The 25922-nt window shown below is 43.1% G+C and overlaps 1 long non-coding RNA gene across 1 annotated transcript in view; it reads left to right on the top strand.

Annotated features, from left to right (window-relative positions):
- The window catches only part of LOC106582228 (uncharacterized), a 28414-nt gene extending 13456 nt beyond the window's left edge, over window positions 1–14958 (top strand). The window contains exons 2-6 of the long non-coding RNA XR_001323273.2: window positions 8075–8182; window positions 8377–8534; window positions 12482–12548; window positions 12750–12859; window positions 13801–14958. This is a non-coding gene — a long non-coding RNA (uncharacterized lncRNA). The remainder of the gene's footprint in view (window positions 1–8074; window positions 8183–8376; window positions 8535–12481; window positions 12549–12749; window positions 12860–13800) is intronic.
- Window positions 14959–25922: the final 10964 nt, after the last annotated feature.

The raw sequence follows: 25922 nt of genomic DNA, 5'->3' as shown, positions 1-25922 counted from the left end.
TAAAGGCCATTCAGAGAGACACTGATCTGGACCAGGAGCTCCAGACACTGAAAATGTTGATCCTGCAGTGGTGGCCTGAAGTGAAAGAACATGTACCCTTTGAAGTAGCCATGTATTTTCACAACAGAGATGAGCCGAGTGTGCAAAATGTTGTTATCTTCAGAGGTGAGCGAGTCGTTGTGCCTGCTGCCCTCAGGTGAGAGATAATGCAGAGAATCCATTCCTCACACAGGAATTGAGGGATGTCTGAGAAGAGCTCGCAAGTGTGTCTACTGGCCAGACATGAATGGAACAATGTAGCACCTGCACTGCATGGGGTGTGAAGCAGCAGAAAGAGATGCTGAGGCCACAAGAAGCACCAAAGCGTCCCTTGGGAAAAAATAGGGATCGACCTTTTCCACTTCAACGACAGAGACTTCATGGTCACAGTTGAATACCTCTCAAACTTCTGGGAAGTGGACCATTTGGAGAACGCACAGTCGAAAAAGGTCATTCCAAAACCGAAAACACACTTTGCACGCTATGGGATACCTGACATCCTTTACTCAGACAATGGCCCCCAGTACTCTTTCAGCAAGGCTTGCGACTTTAAACACAAAACATAATCTCCAGAACACCCGCAAAGTAATGAGAAAGTGGAATTGGCTGTGAAAACATCCAAAAGACTAATGGCAAAAGGAAAGAGAGCAGGTACTGACCCATACCTGGCCATGTTGGATCACAGAAATACCCATCACAAGGAACATACAGCAGCCCTGTAATGGCGCTCATGGGGAGATACAAAGACACTTCTGGTAATGAGTGAAAATCTACTGAGACCGGTGATGACAAACTGTCAGCAGGAAGGTTCAAAGAAAGACAGCAGAGACAGGCAAAGTACTACAACACCTCTGCTAAGGATCTAACAGTGCTGCAACAAGATGACAGGGTGAGAGTTCAGCCACTCACAGGACAGAAACAGTGGTGGCAGAGGGCCACAGTAGTCAGACCTGTGGAGCAAAGGTCCTACGAGGTGAGGACAGGGAGAAGTCTTCAGAAGGAACAGGAAACACCTGAGGAAGAGCAGAGAAATAGAGGAATTCCTCACTGTTGAGGAGCCTGGCACAGAGCCAGTAAACAGAGCACCAGCTGATGCCCAGCAGGGTGCGGAACACAACCTAGAGGTGAACGCTGCACCTCAACAATAAGATCCAAACATCACAGGTCAAACACCTCCTGATGTAATCAACACTCCTCACACAAGGCCTCGTAGGGCCACCCGAAGACCTATACACCTGAAAGACTGTGTGAATGTAAATAAAATCTACAAAATAATGTAATGGACAGTCAGAGACATTAAACAACCGTTCAGTTCAAATTCCAGTTTATTGCAGACATGGACTAAAAGCCAAAGTTAGGTAGAGTCTGCCTTTCTTGTAAAAATAAAAAATGAGAACATGTAGCAATATTGATCAAATCACATGTTATTTGTCACATGCGCCAAATACAACAGGTAGACCTTACCGTGAAATGCTTACATACGAGCCCTTAACCAACAATGCAGTTTTAATAAAATAGAGTTAAGAAAATATTTGCAAAAGAAACTAAACTAAAACATTTTAAAAAAATGGAATCAAGTAACACAATAGAATAACAATAATGAGGCTATATACAGGGGGTACCAGTACCAAATCAATGTGTGGGGGTACAGGTTAGTTGAGGTAATTTTACATGTACAGTAGGTAGGGGTAAAGTGACTATGCTTAGATAATAAACAGTGAGTAGTGGCACTGTAAAAACGAATGGAAGGGGTGTCAATGCAAATAGTCCGGGTGGCCATTTGATTAATTGTTCAACAGTCTATGACTTGGGTGACTGGAGTCTTTGACAATGTTTTGGGCCTTCCTCTGACACCACCTAGTATGTAGGACTGGATGGCCGGAAGCTTGGCCCCATTGATGTACTGGGCCGTACGCACTACCTTCTGTAGCGCCATACGGTCAGATGCTGAGCAGTTGCCATATCAGGAAGTGATGTTATTCATATTAATGTTGCACAGGGAACTGCAACCAACTGTTACTTAGGATCTTGTACTTGAGGTGCTGGTTAACAACATGCATAGAAAAGTTTGCTTAACTATACGGTACCAGTAAAACATTTGGACACACCTACTCATTCAAGGGTTTTTCTTTATTTTTTCTAAATTGGAGAATAATAGTGAAGACATCAAAACTATGAAATAACACATATGGAATCATGTAGTAACCAAAAAAGTGTTAAATAAATCAAAATATATTTTTGATTTTATATTCTTCAAGGTAGCCACCCTTTGCCTTGATGACAGCTTTGCACACTCTTGGCATTCTCTCAACCAGCTTCACCTGGAATGCTTTTCCAACAGTCTTGAAGGAGTTCCCACATATGCTGAACACTTGTTGGCTGCTTTTCCTTGACTCTGTGGTCCAACTCATCCCAAACCATCTCAATTGGGTTGAGGTCGGGTGATTGTGGATGCCAGGTCATCTGAATGTGCACTCCATCACTCTCCTTCTAGGTCAAATAGCCCTTACACAGCCTGGAGGTGTGTTGGGTCATTGTCCTGTTAAAAAACAAATGATAGTCCCACTAAGCGCCAACAAGATGAGATGGTGTAATGCTGCAGAATGCTGTGGTAGCCATGCTGGTTAAGTGTGCCTTGAATTCTAAATAAATCAGTATCACCAGCAAAGCACCCCCACACCATCACACCTCCTCCTCCATGCTTCACGGTGGGAACCACAAATGCGGAGAGCATCCGTTCACCTACTCTGCGTCTCACAAAGACACGGCAGTTGGAACCAAAAATCTCACATTTGGACTCATCTGACAAAAGACAGATTTCCACCGGTCTAATTTCCATTGCTCATGTTTCTTGACCCAAGCAAGTCTCTTCTTCTTATTGGTGTCCTTTAGTAGTGGTTTCTTTGCAGCAATTTGACCATGAAGGCCTGATTCACGCAGTCTCCTCTGAACAGTTGATGTTGAGATGTGTCTGTTACTTGAACTCTGTGAAGCATTTATTTGGGCTGCAATTTCTGTGGCTGGTAACTCAAATGAACCTATCTTCTGCAGCAGAGGTAACTCTTCCTTTCATGTGGCGGTCCTCATGAGAGCCAGTTTCATCATAGCGCTTGACGGTTTTTGCGACTGTTCTTGAAATCATCCGGATTGACTGACCTTCTTGTCTTAAAGTAATGATGGACTGTCGATTCTCTTTGCTTATTTGAGCTGTTCTTGCCATAATATGGACTCGGTCTTTTACCAAATAGGGCTATCTTCTGGATACCAACCCTACCTTGTCACAACACAACTGATTGGCTCAAATGAACTAAGAAGGAAAGAAATTACACAGATTAACTTTTAACAAGGCACACTTGTTAATTGAAATGCATTCCAGGTGACTACCTCAAGAAGCTGGTTGAGAGAATTCCAGGAGTGTGCAAATATGTCATGGTGGCTACTTTGAAGAATCTCAGATATAAAATATATTTTGATTTGTTTAACACTTTTATGGTTACTATATGATTCCATATGTGCTATTTCATAGTTTTGATGTCTTCACTATTTACAATGTAGAAAATAGTAAAAATAAAGAAAAACCTTGGAATGAGTAGGTGTGTCCAAACTTTTGATTAGTACTGTATATATATGTCTGTCGTGACTACAACACAAATTTGTCCCAATTCTACTACTGAGCACACACACACACACACACACACACACACACACACACACACACACACAGACACAGACACACACCATCTCGAGAGGTGGTCTGAGTTCGGTTCGCTTGAATTCCACGGTCCGGTTCCCTTTTTTAGGGCAATGTGAACACAAAGCTCCCCAGTTTATTCCCTCACCACACACTAGACTACTGCAACACCATTTCCCCTGCCATAACCCCTCACATTGGTGCCACAAATGAGAGAAGAAGATCATGTGCAGGTTCGTGGAAAAAAACGTGTGCTGTTTTTGGATATTGATTAGCAATTGTCAAGGATGGACAGAAATTCCAAAATATGTGTGGAGTTTTCAGTTCAGATTATTTGTTTTCAATATGTGATCTATTGGCTAATAGAGCTTCATAAGCTGTTTATTGATGGTGGGGTTTGAATAGTGTGAGAAGACAACATATTTGGTGAGAATCACAACATAGGGTACAAAATCTAATCTAACTCAATTCTATTCTAGGGGCAGTAGCCTAGATTGGGTGTACAATTTTCAATTACAGCATTATTTAATCTGCAGTGATTCTTCTGCTATTTATTCTGTTACCAATAATATTGACATGTTAATAGTATCTTCTGATTACAATTACTGTCTTTTAACTAAATGCAATCTATTAACTTCCAAAATGTACAGTTGAAGTCGGAAGTTTACATACACCTTAGCCAAATACATTTAAACTCAGTTTTTCACAATTCCTGACATTTAATCCTAGTAAAAATTCCCTGTCTTAGGTTAGTTAGGATCACCACTTTATTTTAAGAATGTGAAATGTCAGAATAATAGTAGAGAATTATTTATTTCAGCTTTTATTTCTTTCATCACATTCCCAGTCGGTCAGAAGTTTACATACTTGTTTAACCTGGGTCAAATGCTTCGGGTAGCCTTCCACAAGCTTCCCACAATAAGTTGGGTGAATTTTGGCCCATTCCTCCTGACAGAGCTGGTGTAACTGAGTCAGGTTTGTAGGCCTCCTTGCTCGCACATGTTTTTTCAGTTCTGCCCACAAATTTTCTATGGGATTGAGGTCAGGGCTTTGTGATGGCCACTCCAATACCTTGACTTTGTTATCCTTAAGCCATTTTGCCACAACTTTGGAAGTATGCTTGGGGTCATTGTCCATTTGGAAGACCCATTTGCGACCAAGCTTTAACTTCCTGACTGATGTCTGGAGATGTTGCTTCAATATATCCACATCATTTTCCATCCACATCATTTTCCTCCCTCATGATGCCATCTATTTTGTGAAGTGCACCAGTCCCTCCTGCAGCAAAGCACCCCCACAACATGATGCTGCCACCCATGTTGGGATGGTATTCTTCAGCTTGCAAGCATCCTCCTTTTTCCTCCTAAAATAACGATGGTCATTATGGCCAAACAGTACAATCTTTGTCCTCATGTGCAGATGCAAACTGTAGTCTGGCTTTTATATGGTTGTTTTGGAGCAGTGGCTTCTTTCCCGCACATGTTTTTTCAGTTCTGCCCACAAATTATCTATAGGATTGAGGTCAGGGCTTTGTGATGGCCACTCCAATACTTCGACTTTGTTATCCTTAAGCCATTTTGCCACAACTTTGGAAGTCTGCTTGGGGTCACTGTCCATTTGGAAGACCCATTTGCGACCGAGCTTTAGCTTCCTTACTGATTGGCCTTCCAGGTTATGTCGATATAGGACTCGTTTTACTCTGGATATAGATACTTTTTTACCTGTTTTCTCCAGTATCTTCACAAGGTCCTTTGCTGTTGTTCTGGGATTGATTTGCACTTTTCGCACCAAAGTACGTTAATCTCTAGGACACAGAATGCATCTCCTTCCTGAGAGGTATGATGGCTGCGTGGTCCCATGGTGTTTATAATTGCGTACTATTGTTTGTACAGATGAACGTGGTACCTTCAGGCATTTGGAAATTGCTCCCAAGGACGAACCAGACTTGTGGAGGTCTACAATTTTTTTTCTGAGGTCTTGGCTGATTTCTTTTGATTTTCCCATGTTGTCAAGCAAAGAGGTACTGAGTTTGAAGGTAGGCCTTGAAATACATCCACAGTTACACCTCCAATTGACTCAAATGATGTCAATTAGCCTATCAGAAGCTTCTAAAGCCATGACATCTTCTTCTGGAATTTTCCAAGCTGTTTAAAGGCACAGTCAACTTAGCGTATGTAAACTTCTGACCCACTGGAATTGTGATACAGTGAATTATAAGTGAAATAATCTGTCTGTAAACAATTGTTGGAAAAATGACTTGTGTCATTGTAACGCCCTGGCCATAGAGAGGGGTTTTTGTTCTTTATTTTGGTTAGGCCAGGGTGTTACATTGGGTGGGCGTTCTATGTTCATTTTTCTATGTTTTTGTATTTCTTTGTTTTCTGTCTTGTGTGTGTTCACCTGGCAGAACTGTTGGCTTTCGTTTTCCCTGTATGTTTTTGAAGTGTCTCATTAAAAATCATTATGACCACTGACCACGCTGCATCTTGGTCCCCTCTTCCAGACGATCGTTACAGAACTACCCACCACAACTGGATCAAGCAGCGTGCTCGGGAGGAGATGGACACCTGGTCTCGTCAGGAGTGGCTGGGGAGGAAAGACTGGACATGGGGCCAGGTGATCGAAAGATATCGGAGCCTATCTGGGAAGAACGAGAGGCAGCCCCCAATTTTTTTTTTTGGGGGGGGGCACACGGGTAGTTCGGCTGGACCAGGGGTGAGGCCTGAGTCAACTACCCATGCTTCTCAGGTGCCTGCCTCGCACTCTCTCTCCAGTACGTCCTGTTCCTGCTCCCCGCACTAGCCTGAAGGTGTGTGTTACTAGTTTGGCGTCTCCAAAGCCAGTCCCACGCATCAGGCCTACAGTGCGCATTCCCAGTCTGGAGCCGCCAGAGCCGCCCGCCTGTCCGGAGCCGCCAGAGCCGCCCGCCTGTCCGGAGCCGCCAGAGCCGCCCGCCAGTCCAGAGCCGCCCGCCAGAGCCGCCAGAGCCGCCCGCCAGAGCCGCCCGCCAGTCCGGAGCCGCCAGAGCCGCCCGCCTGTCCGGAGCCGCCGGAGCCGCTCGCCAGCCCGGTGAGTCCTGTGCCTGCGCCCAGGGCCAGGCCTCCTTCATGTCTCCCCAGCCTGGTGAGTCCTGTGCCTGCGCCCAGGGCCAGGCCTCCTTCAGGTCTCCCCAGCCTGGTGAATCCTGGGTCAGTGCCGCCGGAGCCGCCCACCAGCCCGGAGCCTCCGGAGCCACCAGGGTCGCCCGCCAGCCTGGTGAATCCTGGGTCAGTGCCGCCGGAGCCGCCCGCCAGCCCGGAGCCTCCGGAGCCACCAGAATCGCCCGCCAGCCGGGCGCAGCCAGGGTCGCCCGCCAACCGTGCGCAGCCAGTGTCGCCCGCCAGCCGGGCTCAACCAGAATCGCCCGCCAGCCGGGCGCAGTCAGGGTCGCCCACCAGTCCTCCGGCGCGGCCAGGGGTGCCACCTAAGTGGGCGACGCCGAGGGTGGAGCGGAGGCCACGTCCCGCACCTGAGCCGCCGCCGTAAGAAGGCCCACCCGGACCCTCCCCTTCAGAGTCAGGTTTTGCGGCCGGAGTCCGCACCTTTGGGGGGGGTACTGTAACACCCTGGCCATAGAGAGGGGTTTTTGTTCTTTATTTGGTTCGGCCAGTGTGTTACATTGGGTGGGCGTTCTATGTTCATTTTTCTATGTTTTTGTATTTCTTTGTTTTCTGTCTTGTGTGTGTTCACCTGGGAGAACTGTTGGCTTTCGTTTTCCCTGTTTGTTTTTGAAGTGTCTCATTAAAAATCATTATGACCACTTACCACGCTGCATCTTGGTCCCCTCTTCCAGACGATCGTTACAGTCATGCACAAAGTAGATGTCCTAACTGACTTGCCAAAAGTATAGTTTGTTAACAAGAAATTTGTGGAGTGGATGAAAAACAAGTTTTAATGACTCCAACCTAAGTGTATGTAAACTTCCGACTTCAACTGTAAGTAGTTATCTAGCTGTCCGATAACACGATCTGATGGAATGGCTTGTCCTGCATATTGTAAAAACCCAGAGTAAATTTTGTGAATGTTGGAAAAAGATCTTCGATCTTTGCAATGTGAATGCAAAGAGGACTCGGACCACAAAAAAGGGGAAATGATCTGGCAAAAGAGTTGAGTCCTCATTCAAAGGCAAGGGCAGTGTGAATACAAAGATAACTGAATTATTTAGCTTTTTTTTACCCCAGAGTTCTCTTTAGAGAGGACTGAGATCGGTTATTTTAAAGTGGACTACATGTAAAAACACCCTAAGATTTGCACCATGTTTATTGCTCCATTCCATTTGTACTTTTGTTTATTTCATTTCTCTAGAGCTGCCCAGACAACATGGCAGAGTTGGTATAGTGACGGGAGGCATCAGGGGAATCTGCTTTGAGACCACAAGACACATGGCCAGCCTGGGGGCACACGTTATCATAGGTAGGGCTACAGTAACACAACATACTGTACTCTATAGGCCTACCAGTGTGAATGTATTATTCCTAACGTAGTTCAGGTGCATGTTTGTGCGTGTGTGTGTCTCTCTCTCTCTCTGAGTGTTTACTGGGTGTGTTTAATTAGGAGTTTAAATACATCAGTATTCTCTCTTCCCCTTCCCTCTTCTCTCTCTCTAGCTGGACAGCATGAGCGGGAGGGTGTGTCTGCTGTGAAGAGGATTCGTGTGAGGAGAACAGAGGCCAAAGGTCACAGTCCACACAACCCTGTTTGGTTTTGTGTCTCCTTGGCTCTGGATATTACTGATTGGCTGGAGAGTGAACACACCTTTACAAAGGTAGAAATCATTCCCTAGTTATAAGACAGAATGACCCTCTGATCTAGTGCGTCACGTCAGTTAGAGGTAGAGAGGGCGTCATTGAAGTATATTTCCAGACTGGGACTGTTGCAGGATCGATTTCTTTTCGTTAAGACTAAGAGGCAGGCGTTGAGGGGTGTTAGGGAATGGGGGGGAGGGGGGGCAGCGTGACAGTGCTCTGATTGATGGGGGTGAGTTGGGAGGGGGAGGAAGTGGGGGGAGGTGAGCAGCATTTAGCTCTGTCCTCTGAATGACAATGTGCCGATGGGGCGATGAGGTGGGGGTAGGGAGGAGTGTATGCACTTGCATGCGCGTGCGTGTTTCTGAATGACAATCTGACAGAAGGTTTATTATCATGTGAGGCAAGAGCTTCTCACCAAACGTCCTCTCGCTCCTGGTGTGTGTGTGTGTGTGTGTGTGTGTGTGTGCACCCTCCCTTACAAAAAAACATGAAAAAATCATGTAGTGAAAAAACAAAATATTCACTAGTCACTAGTGAAATTTCACATGTACATTTTTCATGTGTTTTTCCCTCACGACCTTGCCTAGCTTCAGATGAAAACCATTAGTGGGATGCAGGGTGTTATGTTGATGGAATTTATGTGGCAAAACTTGCAACTGGTAAAAAGGCAGAGAAATTAAAGGTCAGGGTAACATAACCATAGATGGGGGAAATTGCAGGAAAAAGAGAGGTGTTTTATATAATTGAATTATAAAAATATTTTTTGGCATCCATTTACAATTACAGTGGCAAGAAAAAGTATGTGAACCCTTTGGAATTACCTGGATTTCTGCATAAATTGGTCATCAAATTTGATCTGATCTTTATCTATAAGTCACAACAATAGACAAACATAGTGTGCTTAAACTAATAACACACAAAGGATTGTATTTTTCTTGTCTATATTGAATACATAATTTAAACATTCACAGTGTAGGTTGGGAAAAGTATGTGAACCCCTAGGCTAATGATTTCTCCAAAAGCTAATTGGAGTTAGGAGTCAGCTAACTTTGAGTCCAATCAATAAGACGAGATTGGAGATGTTGGTTAGAGCTGCCTTGCCCTATAAAAAAACACTCACAAAATGTGAGTTTGCTATTCACAAGAAGCATTGCCTGATGTGAACCATGCCTCGAACAAAAGAGATCTCAGAAGACCTAAGATTAAGAATTGTTGACTTGCATAAAGCTGGAAAGGGTTACAAAAGTATCTCTGAAGGCCTTGATGTTCATCAGTCCACGGTAAGACAAATTGTCTGTAAATGGAGAAAGTTCAGCACTGTTGCTACTCTCTCTAGGAGTGGCCGTCCTGCAAAGATGACTGTAAGAGCACAGCGCAGAATGCTCAATGAGGTTAAGAAGAATCCTAAACTGTCAGCTAAAGACTTACAGAAATCTCTGGAAGATGCTAACATCTCTGTTGACGAGTCTACAATACATAAAACACTAAACAAGAATGGTGTTCATGGGAGGACACCACAGAAGAAGCCACTGCTGTCCAAAAAAACATTGCTGCACGTCTGAAGTTTGCAAAAGTGCACCTGGATGTTCCACAGCACTATTGGCAAAATATTCTGTGGACAGATGAAACTACAGTTGAGTTGTTTGGAAGGAACACACAACACTATGTGTGGAGAAAAAAAGGCACAGCACACCAACACCAAAACCTCATCCCAACTGTAAAGTATGGTGGAGTGAACATCGTGGTTTGGGGCTGCTTAGCTGCCTCAGGTCCTGGACAGCTTGCTATCATCGACGGAAAAATGAATTCCCAAGTTTATCAAGACATTTTGAAGGAGAATGTTAGGCTATTTGTCCGGCAATTGAAGCTCATCAGAAGCTGGGTGATGCAACAGGACAACGACCCAAAACAGAGGTAAATCAACAACAGAATGGCTTGAACAGAAGAAAATACACCTTCTGGAGTGGCCCAGTCAGAGTCCTGACCTCAACCCGATTGAGATGATGTGGCATGACCTCAAGAGAGCAGATCACACCAGACATCCAAAGAATATTGCTGACCTGAAACAGTTTTGTAAAGAGGGATGGTCCAAAATTCCTCCTGACCATTGTGCAGGTCTGATCCGCAACTTCAGAAAACATTTGGTTGAGGTTATTGCTGCCAAAGGAGGGTCAACCAGTTATTAAATCCAAGGGTTCACATATTTTTCCCACCGTGCACTGTGAATGTTTACACGGTGTGTTCAATAAAGACATGAAAACGTATAATTGTTTGTGTTATTAGATGAAGCAGACTGTTTTCTCTATTGTTGTGACCTAGATGAAGATCAGATCAAATTTTATGACCAATTTATGCAGAAATCCAGGTATTTCCAAAGGGTTTACATACTTTTTCTTGCCACTGTAATTGGCTCTTGCATTTAAAAATGATTTCCTTGTAATGTTTTCTTATCATTACTTTTGGGTTTATGTTTTGCTTTTAATATCATTATTTTTGTTTGCAATACTAAGAATGTTGTTCCTGACTTCAGTTGTTTTGCTTGATATTGATGGCACAAAAGTAACTCACGCTAGAGGATTGCACCATATAATAACACTATGACTCTATTAAAGGAACTCACGTTAGAGGATTGCACCATATAATATCACTATGACTCTATTAAAGGAACTCACGCTAGAGGATTGTACCATATCACTATGACTCTATTAAAGGAACTCACGTTAGAGGATTGCACCATATAATAACACTATGACTCTATTAAAGGAACTCACGTTAGAGGATTGCACCATATAATATCACTATGACTCTATTAAAGGAACTCGCGTTAGAGGATTGCACCATATAATAACACTATGACTCTATTAAAGGAACTCACGCTAGAGGATTGTACCATATCACTATGACTCTATTAAAGGAACTCACGCTAGAGCATTGCACCATGTAATAACACTATGACTCTATTAAAGGAACTCACGCTAGAGGATTGCACCATATAATATCACTATGACTCTATTAAAGGAACTCACGCTAGAGGATTGCACCATATAATATCACTATGACTCTATTAAAGGAACTCACGCTAGAGGATTGCACCATATAATGTCACTATGACTCTACTAAAGGTGTTTAAAGCAGCAATCCTGTTTACAGTTCTGTAAACAGCTGAGGGATGAGGCTGTAGAAATGCAACCACTCTCAAATCCATAGACTACGCTATGGATGCAAGGACTGACAATCCATGATATCAAAATTATAGTTTTAATCATGTTTTTAGGCTATAATTTTTTTTTTTTTACATTACTTTGTTTATAAACATTGGAGTAAATGTGGAGTTTTCTTACATATGATACTGCAAATGTGATTTTCACTTTCACTTGTGGAATTGCAAGTTCACATGTAAAAATCAAATTTGCAGTATCATATGTGAAACTTTTACATGTGGTAATCTCACTTTCACATGTGGAATTGCAAGTTCACATGTGAAAAACAATCGCGTGAAAGTTTTTCACGTATGAATCTGCAAATTAGATTTTATCACGTGATTGATTTTCACATGGGAATTTGCAATTACATTTTCCCATGTGAAAGATTTTCACGTGAAGCTGCCAATCCGATTCTCATACGTGAAACGGCAGTTTACATGTGAGGTGAAAACATGTTACTCTCCTTATATGTGAAATGGTGGTGTTAATGTGTGAACTCAAAATGTAATACATGTGAAAACCACTATTTGACATGTTTTTGTTGTAAGGGTGTGTGAGTGTGTACGCATGTTTATGTGTGCGCTCAGATGATCTGCCCAAAGGACAATCTATTCGTTTTGAATATACTGTTGAAAATTAGATGGTGCATCTCAAGAGATTTCATCCGGCAACATTTCTAATAAATAAATAAATAAATAAATATGTGTATGTACTGTGTAGTGTATTTAAGTGACTGCTGTGTGTGTGTTTTGTGTACTCAGTGGAGTTTGAGCAGTTGGATTTGGCGTCTTTGCTGTCAGTCAGGCAATTCATCCAGACTGTCAAGAGGTGGGGCCTACTGCTGCACATGACACTCATATGCACACACGCACGCGCACGCACGCACGCACACACGCGCACACACACATAAACACACTCCACCTCTCCTTATTTCTCCCCACTCCCACTTTTCTCAACATCTTTCTCTCTTTAGACATTATTATTCGTCCCAAGCTGGCGCTGCTCTTATTTTTGTCCCACCTGCAACAGAGGCTGAATAGAAGAGGGTTCCCAGTGAGCTCATGTGCAGTGGACCCTGGGATGGTCGACACGTCGCTCTACCGCCACCTCTTCCCCCCATCACACGTCTGCTCTTTAGGGTACACACACTACTAATCCAGTATCTAAATAAAGGGAAGACATAAGTGATAATTCCCCAAACTAACTTCAGCATCACTGACACTACTGTCAACGCTTTCAGAAGAAATCTGAATGATTTATTCAAGAAGTTAATTACAGAATAAGTGTCTTAAAATGTGTGCTGTGGCATTTCACTAAGTCAGTATATAGGCAAAGCTAGACGGAGAGAGAGAACTTGTGAAGCTTAAGAGAGAAAATTCTGAATGCATAAATCATTGTCCCATGACTCTCAAACACACACACACACACACACACACACACACACACACACACACACACACACACACACACACACACACACACACACACACACACACACACACACACACACACACACACGTGTTTCATCTGAAAATGTAGTTGTAAAACATTTGATGGTTTGCTTACTAAGCTGTGGTTGTTTATTTTAGTGGGTTTATTTTAGAATGTGTTGCATATTTTACATTATTACTTGGCTTGGAGACACTTAATGTCTGGAGGATGGGATGGAAGGAGGCAGCCGTGTGTGTGTGTGTGTGTGTGTGTGTGTGTGTGTGTGTGTGTGTGTGTGTGTGTGTGTGTGTGTGTGTGAGTGAGAGAGAGAGAGAGAGAGTGTAATCACTATAGGCAGTTGCCTCAGTAAATGACCTTTGGGAAGCCTCTGCCCTGCAACTACAAATGCGACATTAATCACAGGCTTCTCAGCGCTATCACATTAACACACACACACACACACTGTAGAACTAGGATCAAAAGTAATGTTGATGTAGGAAAACTGCAGGCTTTTCGTGTGAGTTTGCATATCTAGCTCTGTCTTTATGCCAGTGAAGTGCTGCTGGTTGTGTGTGTTTGTATAACAGCCTCTGTGTGTGTGTGTGTGTGTGTGTGTGTGTGTGTGTGTGTGTGTGTGCTCCCGTCCCAGGGAGCATCTATGGTCATCTACACTGCTCTGTCTCCATCTCTGGAAGGGGAGAGAGGGAGCTACAGGAGCAACGGACGCACAGAGATGTCATCACCAAACACCTACAACCCCAGGCTCCAGCTCAGCCTCTAGGACTCCAGCTGCAGACTAGTGAGCTTGCAGGAGCAGCACCAACCATGACCCCTGACTTCTAACCCCTGAGCTCTTACTCCATGACCCTGACCCCAACACTGTATGGCTGAGACCCAACACTTCATCTGTCATCCTGCCGTTATCTTTGTTTTCACAATCTCCTCACCACCAGACTGTGATTGGATAAAGATTGATGACCAAGGCTGGACTGTGATTGGTTAGTGAAGCAGTAAGCCCTGTTGCATACTCTTCAGATGAATGGGCTGATGAAAATGAAGCAACCTTCTCCCGCTGGCACTGTGAACCCACACACACTGTGTTATGAGTGTTTATAGTGCTGCTATGAGTGTCTGTAGCACCGCAACCTTATGCCAGTTGGTACACAGATCAGAACAGAAAGAACCTTCCCTCCATGGGAAAACTTTATTTAATCATAAACAAGTGTCATCAGTGTGTGTATGTGTCCATATCAGTTATCATTGTGTGTGAGTGATTTTGTCAGTAGCATCCAGGAGCATCCTGTGTCTGTGAAACATATCCTGATCCCTGCCTGACTGGATGGTCCAGGACCAAGGAACAAGCCAGCATGGCAATAACATCAGTAAATCACAGCCTGAAACTGATATTTTCAGTTCTTGTGAAAGCAAGCAAAAGTTATTTTGTGGAATTCTCCCCAACGCTGTGGGTTACTTCCCCAGGGAGCAGACACCATCTGAGAGAATTAATGCTTTTAGATTGTGTTCCACCTGCTGTGCTGTGAGTCACACACTGTTTCATGGTGTTTGTCCGTCTTTGTTACTGTTAGAGGTGAGTGATGTTTTATCAATACACACATATCACCTCTCTCAATACATCATGTTGCTGTGTGTGTTTCTGGGCACAGTATTGTGTGTGTGTGTGTGTGTGTGTGTGTGTGTGGGTGTCTTTCAGTGTGCGCTGTTTGTGTGTTTCTTACAGTCATTGGCTTGTATGCATCAGTGGCGGTTCTAGCTTGTATGGCTCCCGGGGCGAACCCCCCCTTCAGCACCCCCCCTCAAAAAAGCACAATTCTGCACTAACTGTAATTTTTATTCAGACATTTGGAACAACACAAATAAATAATCATAACATTTAAAACTATATAAATATAAAAATATATACAAAAATAAGACTCAAATATCAAAAAGAAGTAACAAAGACAAATAGAAACAAATTTGTGTTGATTTGGCACTTGAGCATCAATACATTACCCATCCCACAACACAACCTGTTGAGGACAGACGTTCCGCTAGCGGGACCCCTCGCCAACAGCCAATGGAATAGCAGGGCGCGAAATCCAAAACAACAAAAATCTTATAATTCAAATTTCTCAAACAATCAACTATTTTACATCATTTTAAAGATAAACTTCTCATTAATCCAACCACATTGTCCAATTTCAAAAAGGCTTTATGGCGAAAGCATAGCATTAGATTATGTTAGGACATCACCTTGACAAGAAAAACCACACAGCCATTTTCCAAGCAAGGAGAGGCGTCACAAAAACCAGAAATACAGCTAAAATTAATCACTAACCTTTGACGATCTTCATCAGATGACACTCCCAGGACTCAATGTTACACGTTTTGTTTGATAAAGTTCATATTTATACCCAAAAACCCCATTTTACATTGGCACGTGATGTTCAGAAAATGTTTTGCCTCCAAAACCTCCGGTGAATGAGCACATCAATTTACAAAAATACTCATCATAAACGTTGATAACATTTACAACAGTTATTGAAAGAATTATACATACACTTCTCCTTAATGCAACCGCTGTGACAGATTTCAAAACAGCTTTACGGCGAAAGCACATTGTTCAATATTCTGAGTACAGAGCTCAGCCATCAAAGCAAGCTATACAGTTACCCGCCAAGTTCTGGATTCAACAGAACTCAGAAATAGTATTATAAATCTTCACTTACCTTTGCTGATCTTCGCCGGAATGCACTCCCAGGACTCCCACTTCCACAACAAATGTTTGTTTTCTTCAATAAACTCCATATTTATGTCCAAATACCTCCGTTTTGTTCACGCATTCAGATCACTATTCCAAAGGCACAATGCGCGAGCGCAAAACCCTAGACGAAAGTCAAAAAGTTCCATTACCGTTCGTAGAAACATGTCAAACGATGTTTACAATCAATCCTTAGGGTCTTTTTATCATAAATCTTCGATAATATTCCAACTGGACAATAGCGTATTCATTACAAAGGAAAAAGAAGGAACGGCACACCTGCGTGACTGTGCAGTAAACAACTCATTGGCCTCAGGCAGTCCACTTGTTGAGTCAGCTCTTATTCTCTCCTCAGTCACAGTAGAAGCATGAAACAAGGTTCTAAAGACTGTTGACATCTAGTGGAAGCCTCAGGAAGTGAAGAATGACCCCACAGACATTGTAGTTTGGATAGGGAATCACTTGAAAAACTACAAGCCTCAGATTTCCCACTTCCTGGTTGGATTTTTCTCAGGTCTGCCATATGCCTGCCATATGAGTTCTGTTATACTCACAGACATCATTCAAACAGTTTCAGAAACAAAGAGTGTTTTCCATCCAAATCTACTAATAATATGCAAATATTTGACTCTGGGCCCAAGTAGCAGGCAGTCTACTCTGGTGAAAATACTGACCCCTGTCCCAAACAGGTTTTAACCAAGAGTCAAGACTAAACTATATTATTCTTAACGATTTTACACAAAAAATGCAACCATATGTCTGTGAAACTATGGTTATTTATGGTGGTTTATTTGGTATCATTTCATAGTATGACTGATTTTACTGATTGCATTAGTACTGTACAGAGTTAGAGGTGCGCTATTTGATAGATTCCCCGCTCCCCCAACCTCAGGCTTCCAGTGGGGAGACCTGAGGTCAACCTACCCCCACCCCCCTCCCCATTTTGTACTTCTGAGTGGGAGACCTTCCCAGGCAGTAGCCTGCCTGGCTCACAAACTAGAATCAGGGCGCCCACTCCGACAAGGTTAATTGACCCACAGTCCCACACAGTGACATGATATCATTGACGTGACATGCAAATGAGCGATAGAAAACCGATAGCTCAAATGTCACCATTCTGAAAAAGTTTTTGGTGCGGGTGCCCCGTGCCATCCCTCTGCAAGATGCCACCCCGGGCGGCTGCCCACGTCGCCTATACCTGAATCAGCCACTGGTATGCATCAATAAAAAGGCTGTACAACTGAAACCAATACTGATGAATGTGGAGGTGAGAGAGGGAGAGAGAGACAGAGAGTGAGAGATTCTTCCTCTGTGGTGTTTCATCTTCTCTCGCTGCTGCTACCTCGTTTTTCCTTGCTCCCAGTGCATGTAGATGGTAGATTTCCCAGTGGAAATTAAGCAAAATGAAGACAGACAAACAGACGCACACACACAAACATAACCACCTGTGCATCCAAGCACAGACTTATCGAAACAATCAACTCACACTCTCATGGCCAGGGGCGGACTGGGACCAGAAATCGGCCCTGGCATTTCAAACACAATGGCCCATTTTATTAATTGAGGACCCCATTATTAGCCAGATAATGATCTTTTTGCCCCCAAAAAATCCAAGTTAGCCCAATGTGCTAAAAACGGACCAGCCAGTCTGCCCCTGTTCATGGCCAAACCATACCCACTGTGATTTATCTACCAACAGTGCTCTGATTTACAGGCTTATATCAAACTAGCTTCCTTTATATGACACACACATTCCCACAGAGACTAGTATATCAGGACAGGGGGATAACTACAGACTCTGTGTGTAACCTCCCTTTAGTTTACCCTCCCAGTCTCCTAGGGGCTGATTCCACCATAGGAAGTGTACGCCTTTCTTACGCACGCCTTTCAGACTTACCTTATGAAGGTGTGTAATGGGCTTTGCAGGCGTGGTTCCCTTGCAAACGCTGAATAAATATAACTAAACTGTTGAAAAACAATTGCTGGCCCACAGAATTTATTGTGGTGTTTTCATAGGGTTTTCAGTACATTTATCAAAAGACATTATTTTAAATGTGTTTTTTTCTCAATATACAGTGGGGGAAAAAAGTATTTGATCCCCTGCTGATTTTGTACGTTTGCCCACTGACAAAGAAATGATAGGTTTATAATTTTAATGGTAGGTTTATTTGAACAGTGAGAGACAGAATAACAACAAAAAAATCCAGAAAAACGCATGTCAAAAATGTTATAAATTGATTTGCAATTTAATGAGGGAAATAAGTATTTGACCCCCTCTCAATCAGAAAGATTTCTGGCTCCCAGGTGTTTTTTATACAGATAACGAGCTGAGATTAGGAGCACACTCTTAAAGGGAGTGCTCCTAATCGCAGCTTGTAACCTGTAAAAAAGACACCTGTCCACAGAAGCAATCAATCAATCAGATTACAAACTCTCCACCATGGCCAAGACCAAAGAGCTCTCCAAGGATGTCAGGGTCAAGATTGTAGACCTACACAAGGCTGGAATGGGCTACAAGACCATCGCCAAGCAGCTTGGTGAGAAGGTCACAACATTTGGTGCGATTATTCGCAGATGGAAGAAACACAAAAGAACTATCAATCTCCCTCGGCCTGGGGCTCTATGCAAGATCTCACCTCGTGGAGTTGCAATGATCATGTGAACGGTGAGGAATCAGCCCAGAACTACACGGGAGGATCTTGTCAATGATCTCAAGGCAGCTGGGACCATAGTCACCAAGAAAACAATTGGTAGCACACTACGCCGTGAAGGACTGAAATCCTGTAGCCCCGCAAGTTCCCCTGCTCAAGAAAGCACATATACATGCCCGTCTGAAGTTTGCCAATGAACATCTGAATGACTCAGAGGACAACTGGTGAAAGTGTTGTGGTCAGATGAGACCAAAATGGAGCTCTTTGGCATCAACTCAACTCGCCGTGTTTGGAGGAGGAGAAATGCTGCCTATGACCCCAAGAACACCATATCCACCGTCAAACATGGAGGTGGAAACATTATGCTTTGGGGGTGTTTTTCTGCTAAGGGGACAGGACAACTTCACCGCATCAAAGGGACGATGGACGGGGCCATGTACCATCAAATCTTGGGTGAGAACCTCCTTCCCTCAGCCAGGGCATTAAAAATGGGTCGTGGATGGGCATTCCAGCATGACAATGACCCAAAACACACGGCCAAGGCAACAAAGGAGTGGCTCAAGAAGAAGCACATTAAGGTCCTGGAGTGGCCTAGCCAGTCTCCAGACCTTAATCCCATAGAAAATCTGTGGAGGGAACTGAAGGTTCGAGTTGCCAAACGTCAGCCTCGAAACCATAATGACTTGGAGAAGATCTGCAAAGAGGAGTGGGACAAAATCCCTCCTGAGATGTGTGCAAACCTGGTGGCCAACTACAAGAAACGTCTGACCTCTGTGATTGCCAACAATGGTTTTGCCACCAAGTACTAAGTCATGTTTTGCAGAGGGGTCAAATTCTTATTTCCCTCATTAAAATGCAAATCATTTTATAACATTTCTGACATGCGTTTTTCTGGATATTTTTGTTGTTATTCTGTCTCTCACTGTTCAAATAAACCTACCATTAAAATTGTAGACTGATCATTTCTTTGTAAGTGGGCAAACGTACAAAATCAGCTGGGGATTAAATACTCCCCCCGCCCACTGTACTCACTAGAATATTTGGAGAGATTGGTTCAGTATATTAGGGATCAATAGAAGAAAGCTATGTAGGCCTAAATGCATTCGTCTCCTTTTCAGCACCAATTGGTAAATAAAAAAATACTCTTGTCTATTATTTAGGGTTAGGAAAGTATTTATGAATAACAAAATAACATTTGGAGAGCCTTTACTCATTAAATCTATTTTTTGATTCATCCTGAACGTTGCCATATATTTAATTGTTCAATTCATGAAATATTGGTCAGGAACAACCACACAAACGTGAGAGTAAAGAAAGGTAAACTAACGATGTCATGGAATGATGCAAAATGTAAGGAAACGAACACAAGTGAAAGGTATACATGTATGTGGGTATAACTGACGGTGGCTACCGATAGTGGCTAATATTTAACATGAAACAAATCGTAAAAAAACACAGTGAAAAGTCTGACCATATAATTCAAACTCTAGACATCATAAATCAACTTGGTAGGTGTCACGTCCTGACCAGTGTAAGAGGTAATTTGCCATAGTAGAGTGGTCAGGGCGTGGCAGGTGGTTTTGGGGTTTTCTGTTTCTAGGTGGGATTGTTCTAGATGTCTATTTCTATGTGTTGTTTTCCATGTTTGGCCGGGTATGGTTTCCAATCAGAGGCAGGTGTCTTTCGTTGTCTCTGATTGGAAGCCATACTTAGGCAGCCTGTTTTCCTTTGGGGTTTTGTGGGTAGTTGTTTCCATTTAGTCTAGAGCACCTGACGGGACTGTTGTTGGTCGTTTTTGTTGGTTTGTTGTTGAAGTGTTTTCATTAAAAATCAAAGAATGAGCACTATACACGCTGCGCCTTGGTCTCCATTCAACGAACCCCTATGACAGTAGGTTTGGCGCTATACGTTCATTTGCACATGGCTACAGAAGCCTATAGTTTGGGTCTCCAAATGTCATCCCTGTAAGGCCAGCATTTCATAAACTGCACTGTGGAAAAAGTGATATGTTGATATGCTTCAGTTTGCTGCCATACTGTAGTACTGGTTTCACATTTGTTTTCAGCAATCATAAGGTAAAATAGATCTAAAAGAATTGTCATTTATATTTACCCTAACATTTTTTTAAACACAGTGCATGTAGAATGGCGCTATTTCGATTGGAAAAAATAAAGTAGTTTCTTGACCTTAATCGTCATTTCATCACTCGTAAAGGTGGTGGAATTATGAGGGAATTAAGTCAAGAATACGGCATATCTGTAGACTCACCTCCGCCCCACTTTCATTTCTTTGATCTCCACCCCAAAGGAATAGCGGGTGAACAGCATGATATTTTCATGCTTAAATTCAAGGTCAGAATAATCGTGAAGAGAAAAGTGCATAACAAGAGAATAAGGTTCCATTTACGTGCGCTTAGCTCGGTCGGAATCCCCCCTACTGAACACAAGGTTCATGTCTTCCAGAGAGCTGTGTGAGTGTGTAGCTGTCAGACTGCATGTGGATTGGGTTGATTATTCTGGGTAGGGTCAGGTTAGTTTGGACTAAACTAAGGTTATCTGCTGTATAGGGTCCACATACCTCATTGGGCCAACAGTACTTTGCAATAGGGTGCCATTTTGTACACAGCCCATATAATACACCCTTAGTGTTTGTATTAAATGGTTCTGTCCCAGTCAGATGGGAAAACACACTGGGCTCCACTCAATCAAACACACATTGCAGTATCTAGCCTACACAGTAGCTCTATAGTCCATGGTCAAATTAATCACAGAATGGTTTTGGTTTCTGAAAACATAACTTTATTCCCAGCTGTGAGACTCCCATCACAGGTTCATGTAGATAATTCCAGATTTCATAATAAGAAGTGTGTGTTTTCAGTAGTTTGTATGAACATCACCATGACGTGTTTGATTGAATTCCAGACTGTTGACATACAGAGGGGGCTACAGGAGAATAGACAAGATATAGATCATATTGATTTAAAATGTGCAAAATATATGTTGGTTGAAAATGTATCTCTTGCTTTGCTGTGCCTGAACTCCCTCAAATGTAGAATTCGACTGAATTTCCATGTAATGTAGCTGTAGTAAAACTGAACTGTCTTATCTTGTTATTGTCATATTTATGTAAAAACCTTCGATAAACGGGGGTGGTCTGCTGTTTGAGCAATATGAAGACATCTAGCCCTTATACCTGCAGGAGAAAGACTTCCGTTCACTATGAAGACTGTGTCATATGGAGAGTATGGTTAGTGTGAATATGGAGGTCAGTGTTTGTCAATATGAAGAGTATTGTTATGTGGTTGTGATGTTCTCCTCCTTTTCTACCACCCAAAACCTCAATAAACATTTCATTGTGCCACTCCACTGTCGAGCCTGCTCTTTACTGGTGTGTGTGTGTGTGTGTGTGTGTGTGTGTGTGTGTGTGTGTGTGTGTGTGTGTGTGTGTGTGTGTGTGTGTGTGTGTGTGTGTGTGTGTGTGTGTGTGTGTGTGTGTGTGTGTGTGTGTGTGTGTGTGTGTGTGTGTGTAAGAATGTCTGATGTTCACCATGAGAGACATCTATTCAATCCGTATTGAGGAAGTTCAACGTTACATCGTGATTGAAATTGAAAGTCAATGTTCCCGCGTTAGAGGAGACTGCATTCATGGTAAATGCTGTATACAGATGTAGGATCTTAATGTGAGACAGTTTGCGACAGCAGGAAAAGAATCCTGCAGCCCCAGGAAATGTGAATGATTATGTGGATTATAATTAATGGGCATTTTCTGTAGGGGTTGATACATTTTTCATTAGGGCAAATCAATTCTGATATTTTGGAAGCCTTTTTAAACCTTGAATAAACAACAAGTTTGCATTTCCTGATGTGCAGGAAAATTCTCAGCAACTAAAGAGTGATAAAATTAAGATCCTTCATTTGTATGTCGGCTCAATTGGAAATTATCTTTACATTTCTGTAACGTTTCAGCAACTCTGGATCCTTCAGCTGCACCACACACACCCTCCTAGGACCCTACTGAGAGTTTTTCCACATTTTGTTATGTTACAGCCTTATTCTAAAATTGATTCAATGTTTTTTTCCCCTCATCAATCTACACACAGTATCCCATAATGACAAAGCAAAAACAGATTTGATAAATAATTGATAAATAAAAAACTGAAATATCACATTTACATAAGTATTCAGACCCTTTACTTACTACTTTGTTGAAGCACATTTGGTAGCGATTACAGCATCGAGTCTTCTTGAGTATGACGCTACAAGCTAGGCACACCGATATTTGGGGAGTTTCTCCCATTCTTCTCTGCAGATCCTCTCAAGCTCTGTCAGGGTGGATGGGGAGCGTTGCTGCACAGCTATTTCCAGGTCTCTCAACAGATGTTAGATCGGGTTCAAGTCCGGGCTCTGGCTGGGCCACTCAAGGACATTCAGATACTTGTCCTGAAGCCTCTCCCGTGTTGCCTTGGCTGTGTGCTTTGGGTCGTTGTCCTGTTGGAAGGTGAACCTTCGCCCCAGTCTGAGGTCCTGAGCGCTCTGGAGCAGGTTCTCATCAAGGATCTCTCTGTAATTTGCTCCATTTATCTTTGCCTCGATCCTGACTAGTCTCCCAGTCCCTGACACTGAAAAACATCCCCACAGCATGATGCTGCCACCACACTGCTTCACTGTGGGGATGTTGCCAGGTATCCTCCAGATGTGACACTTGGCATTCAGGCCAAAATAGTTCAATCTTGGTTTCATCAGACCAGAGAATCTTGTTTCTCATGATCTGAGAGTCATTAGGTGCCTTTTGGCAAACTCAAGATGTCAGAGTGATCATCAGGTTCTTGGTCACCTCCCTGACCAAGACCCTTCTCCCTTGATTGCTCCTGCGGCCAGCTCTAGGAAGAGTCTTAGTTGTTCCAAAGAATGATGGAGGCGACTGTGTTCTTGTTCTTGGTACCCTGCCCCAGATCTGTGCCTTGACACAATCCTGTCTCGGAGCTCTACGGACAATTCCTTCGACCTCATGTCTTGGTTTTTGCTCTGACATGCACTGTCAACTGTGGGACCTTACGTAGACAAGTGTGTGCCTTTCCAAATCATGGCCAATCAATTGAATTTACCACAGGTGGACTCCAATCAAGTTGTAGAAACATCTCAAGGATGATCAATGTAAACAGGATGCACCTGAGCTCAATTTCGAGTCTCATAGCAAAGAGTCTGAATAAATAAGGTATTTTTGTTTTTTATTTTTAATAGATTTGCAAAAATTAATACAAACCTGTTTCACTTTGTCATTATGGGGTATTGTGTATAGATTTGAGGATTTCTTTTTATTTAATCCATTTTAGAATAAGGCTGTAAAGTACCAAGATGTGTAAAAAGTCAAGGGGTCTGAATACTTTCCGAAGGCACTGTATACACACACTCGCACAGTGAGATCTCTCACTGACGTTAGCATATTGAGAGATGTTAGTTAGCTATTCATCATAGTTTGTCTCCTGAGTCCTGTGTGGCTCTCATACCAGAGTATTGGCAGCCGCCATTACACTGCCCTCAGACACACAGTCATTACCTTTCCCGTCTGTAATTAACGACCATCTCCCCTCTGCCATCAACAATACCAAATGCCTAATTCAGAATCACTAGACTCCTGGTGTGTGTGTCGGCACCAGAGGAGGGAAGAAGCTGAAAGTCATAGAGGACATCAGTGACATGAGCACGCACACACACACATACACACAATCCTGTTCCCTCCTGCTATGAGTCATCTCTCTCCTATTTGAGCTGCCTCCTCCAAATGTTCCAATTAGACAACAACAAATATGTTCCACAAGGGCAGAATAAAACGGAAGAGGAGAATAACAAAAGAAGAAAGCATATGAGTGTGGAGGAACAGCAACACAGCAGGAAGTCACATCTAGAATGATTCATTCAGTAACTGATCGTTTCATTCGCTGATTCATCTTAATGTATTTATGTCCCAGCAGAAGCCGGATCCTCTCCTAGAAATACTAACAATCACAGCTTACATTTCAGATGGTAATTTCAGGTTTGTATGGTAATTTCAGGTCGCACAGTGTGTGTGTGTGCGGCGGGATGATACCGCTTTTCCGCCTTGGAAGACAGATCATTTGTCTTATTTATAAGGCTCACACACACACACACACACACACACACACACACACACACACACACACACACACACACACAAAAGCTCCCAGGGCATATGGTTTCCCTCTGCCCGCTCATTCCTGCTGTGTCATACCTCCATCCTCTCCTCCACCTTCTCCTCCCTAAATTCCTTCCATACTCTCTTTCAAGTACTCATCCCGACATTCTCTCTATCCTGTGTGTGTACTCGTGTGTGCCAGGTGTCAACTGGGCTTTAGCACGTCTTTAAGATCTGCTGAAATGACTCCTTCTGATCTGAGCTTTTAATAAGCTCTATCAATGTTGAACACAGACACACACACACACACACACACACACACACACACACACACACACACACACACACACACACACACACACACACACACACACACACACACACACACACACACACACACACACCCCTGTATAAGAGTGCTACCATGAGAAAAGCACTAGAGAAATCTCTGAGGAGGAGCTGACGTGACAGATCTCTAAAGGCTGAGAATCTCCATCTCTGTGAGATCACAGTTAAGACCAGAAGAAAGTCTGACTTTATCCCTCCCCACCTCTTCACTTGTACAGAGTTAAGACTTATACATCTAGCTATCTATATTCAGACTGCTGGCAGAGGGAAATACCTGCACAGCCTCTAAAACACATCAGTGAGCAAAACCATCCTCCCTACACAGGCACAAATACACACACCAATACCAACACACACACACACACCTCCCCTGCCTCCTTTGTTTCATCCACAACAGTGTCAAGACTCTCCATTTCAGATCTAATGGAGAGGCACTCCTCCTGAGAGAGGGGGGAAGAGGGACGGAGGTGTGGAGTCAGAGATATGTAATGGGTCTGTAGAGGAGTGGGGGGATGAGGGTCATATATGAGAGTCCTCCATTAACACGCATGCACGTGTGCACACACTGACACGCACACTGACACACACACATTCATGCAGTATGTTCCACTGCTAAAGGCCAACATACACACCCACACCAGATTCATCAAATGTTTCTATCTCGGAAATTGTTTGTTTGTGAACAGTCTATGCAAACAGAGTTTGTGGGGAGTCTTGCCCTTCTGGTTTCTAGCTGCTTACTAGATTTTCCTGTAGACTATATCAGGGATTCAGGGATGACTGCACCTGATGGTCGCTGTCCTGTGTTCTGAAAGGTCAGATCACAGGATTCTGATTACTGTTGTGCATGGAGCTGAATCT

Source organism: Salmo salar, chromosome ssa21, assembly GCF_905237065.1.
Source record: "Salmo salar chromosome ssa21, Ssal_v3.1, whole genome shotgun sequence".
In the NCBI taxonomy this organism is placed as follows: Eukaryota; Metazoa; Chordata; class Actinopteri; order Salmoniformes; family Salmonidae; genus Salmo; species Salmo salar.
Note: the sequence above shows the minus strand (reverse complement) of the source record. Positions and strands in the feature narration are given on the sequence as shown.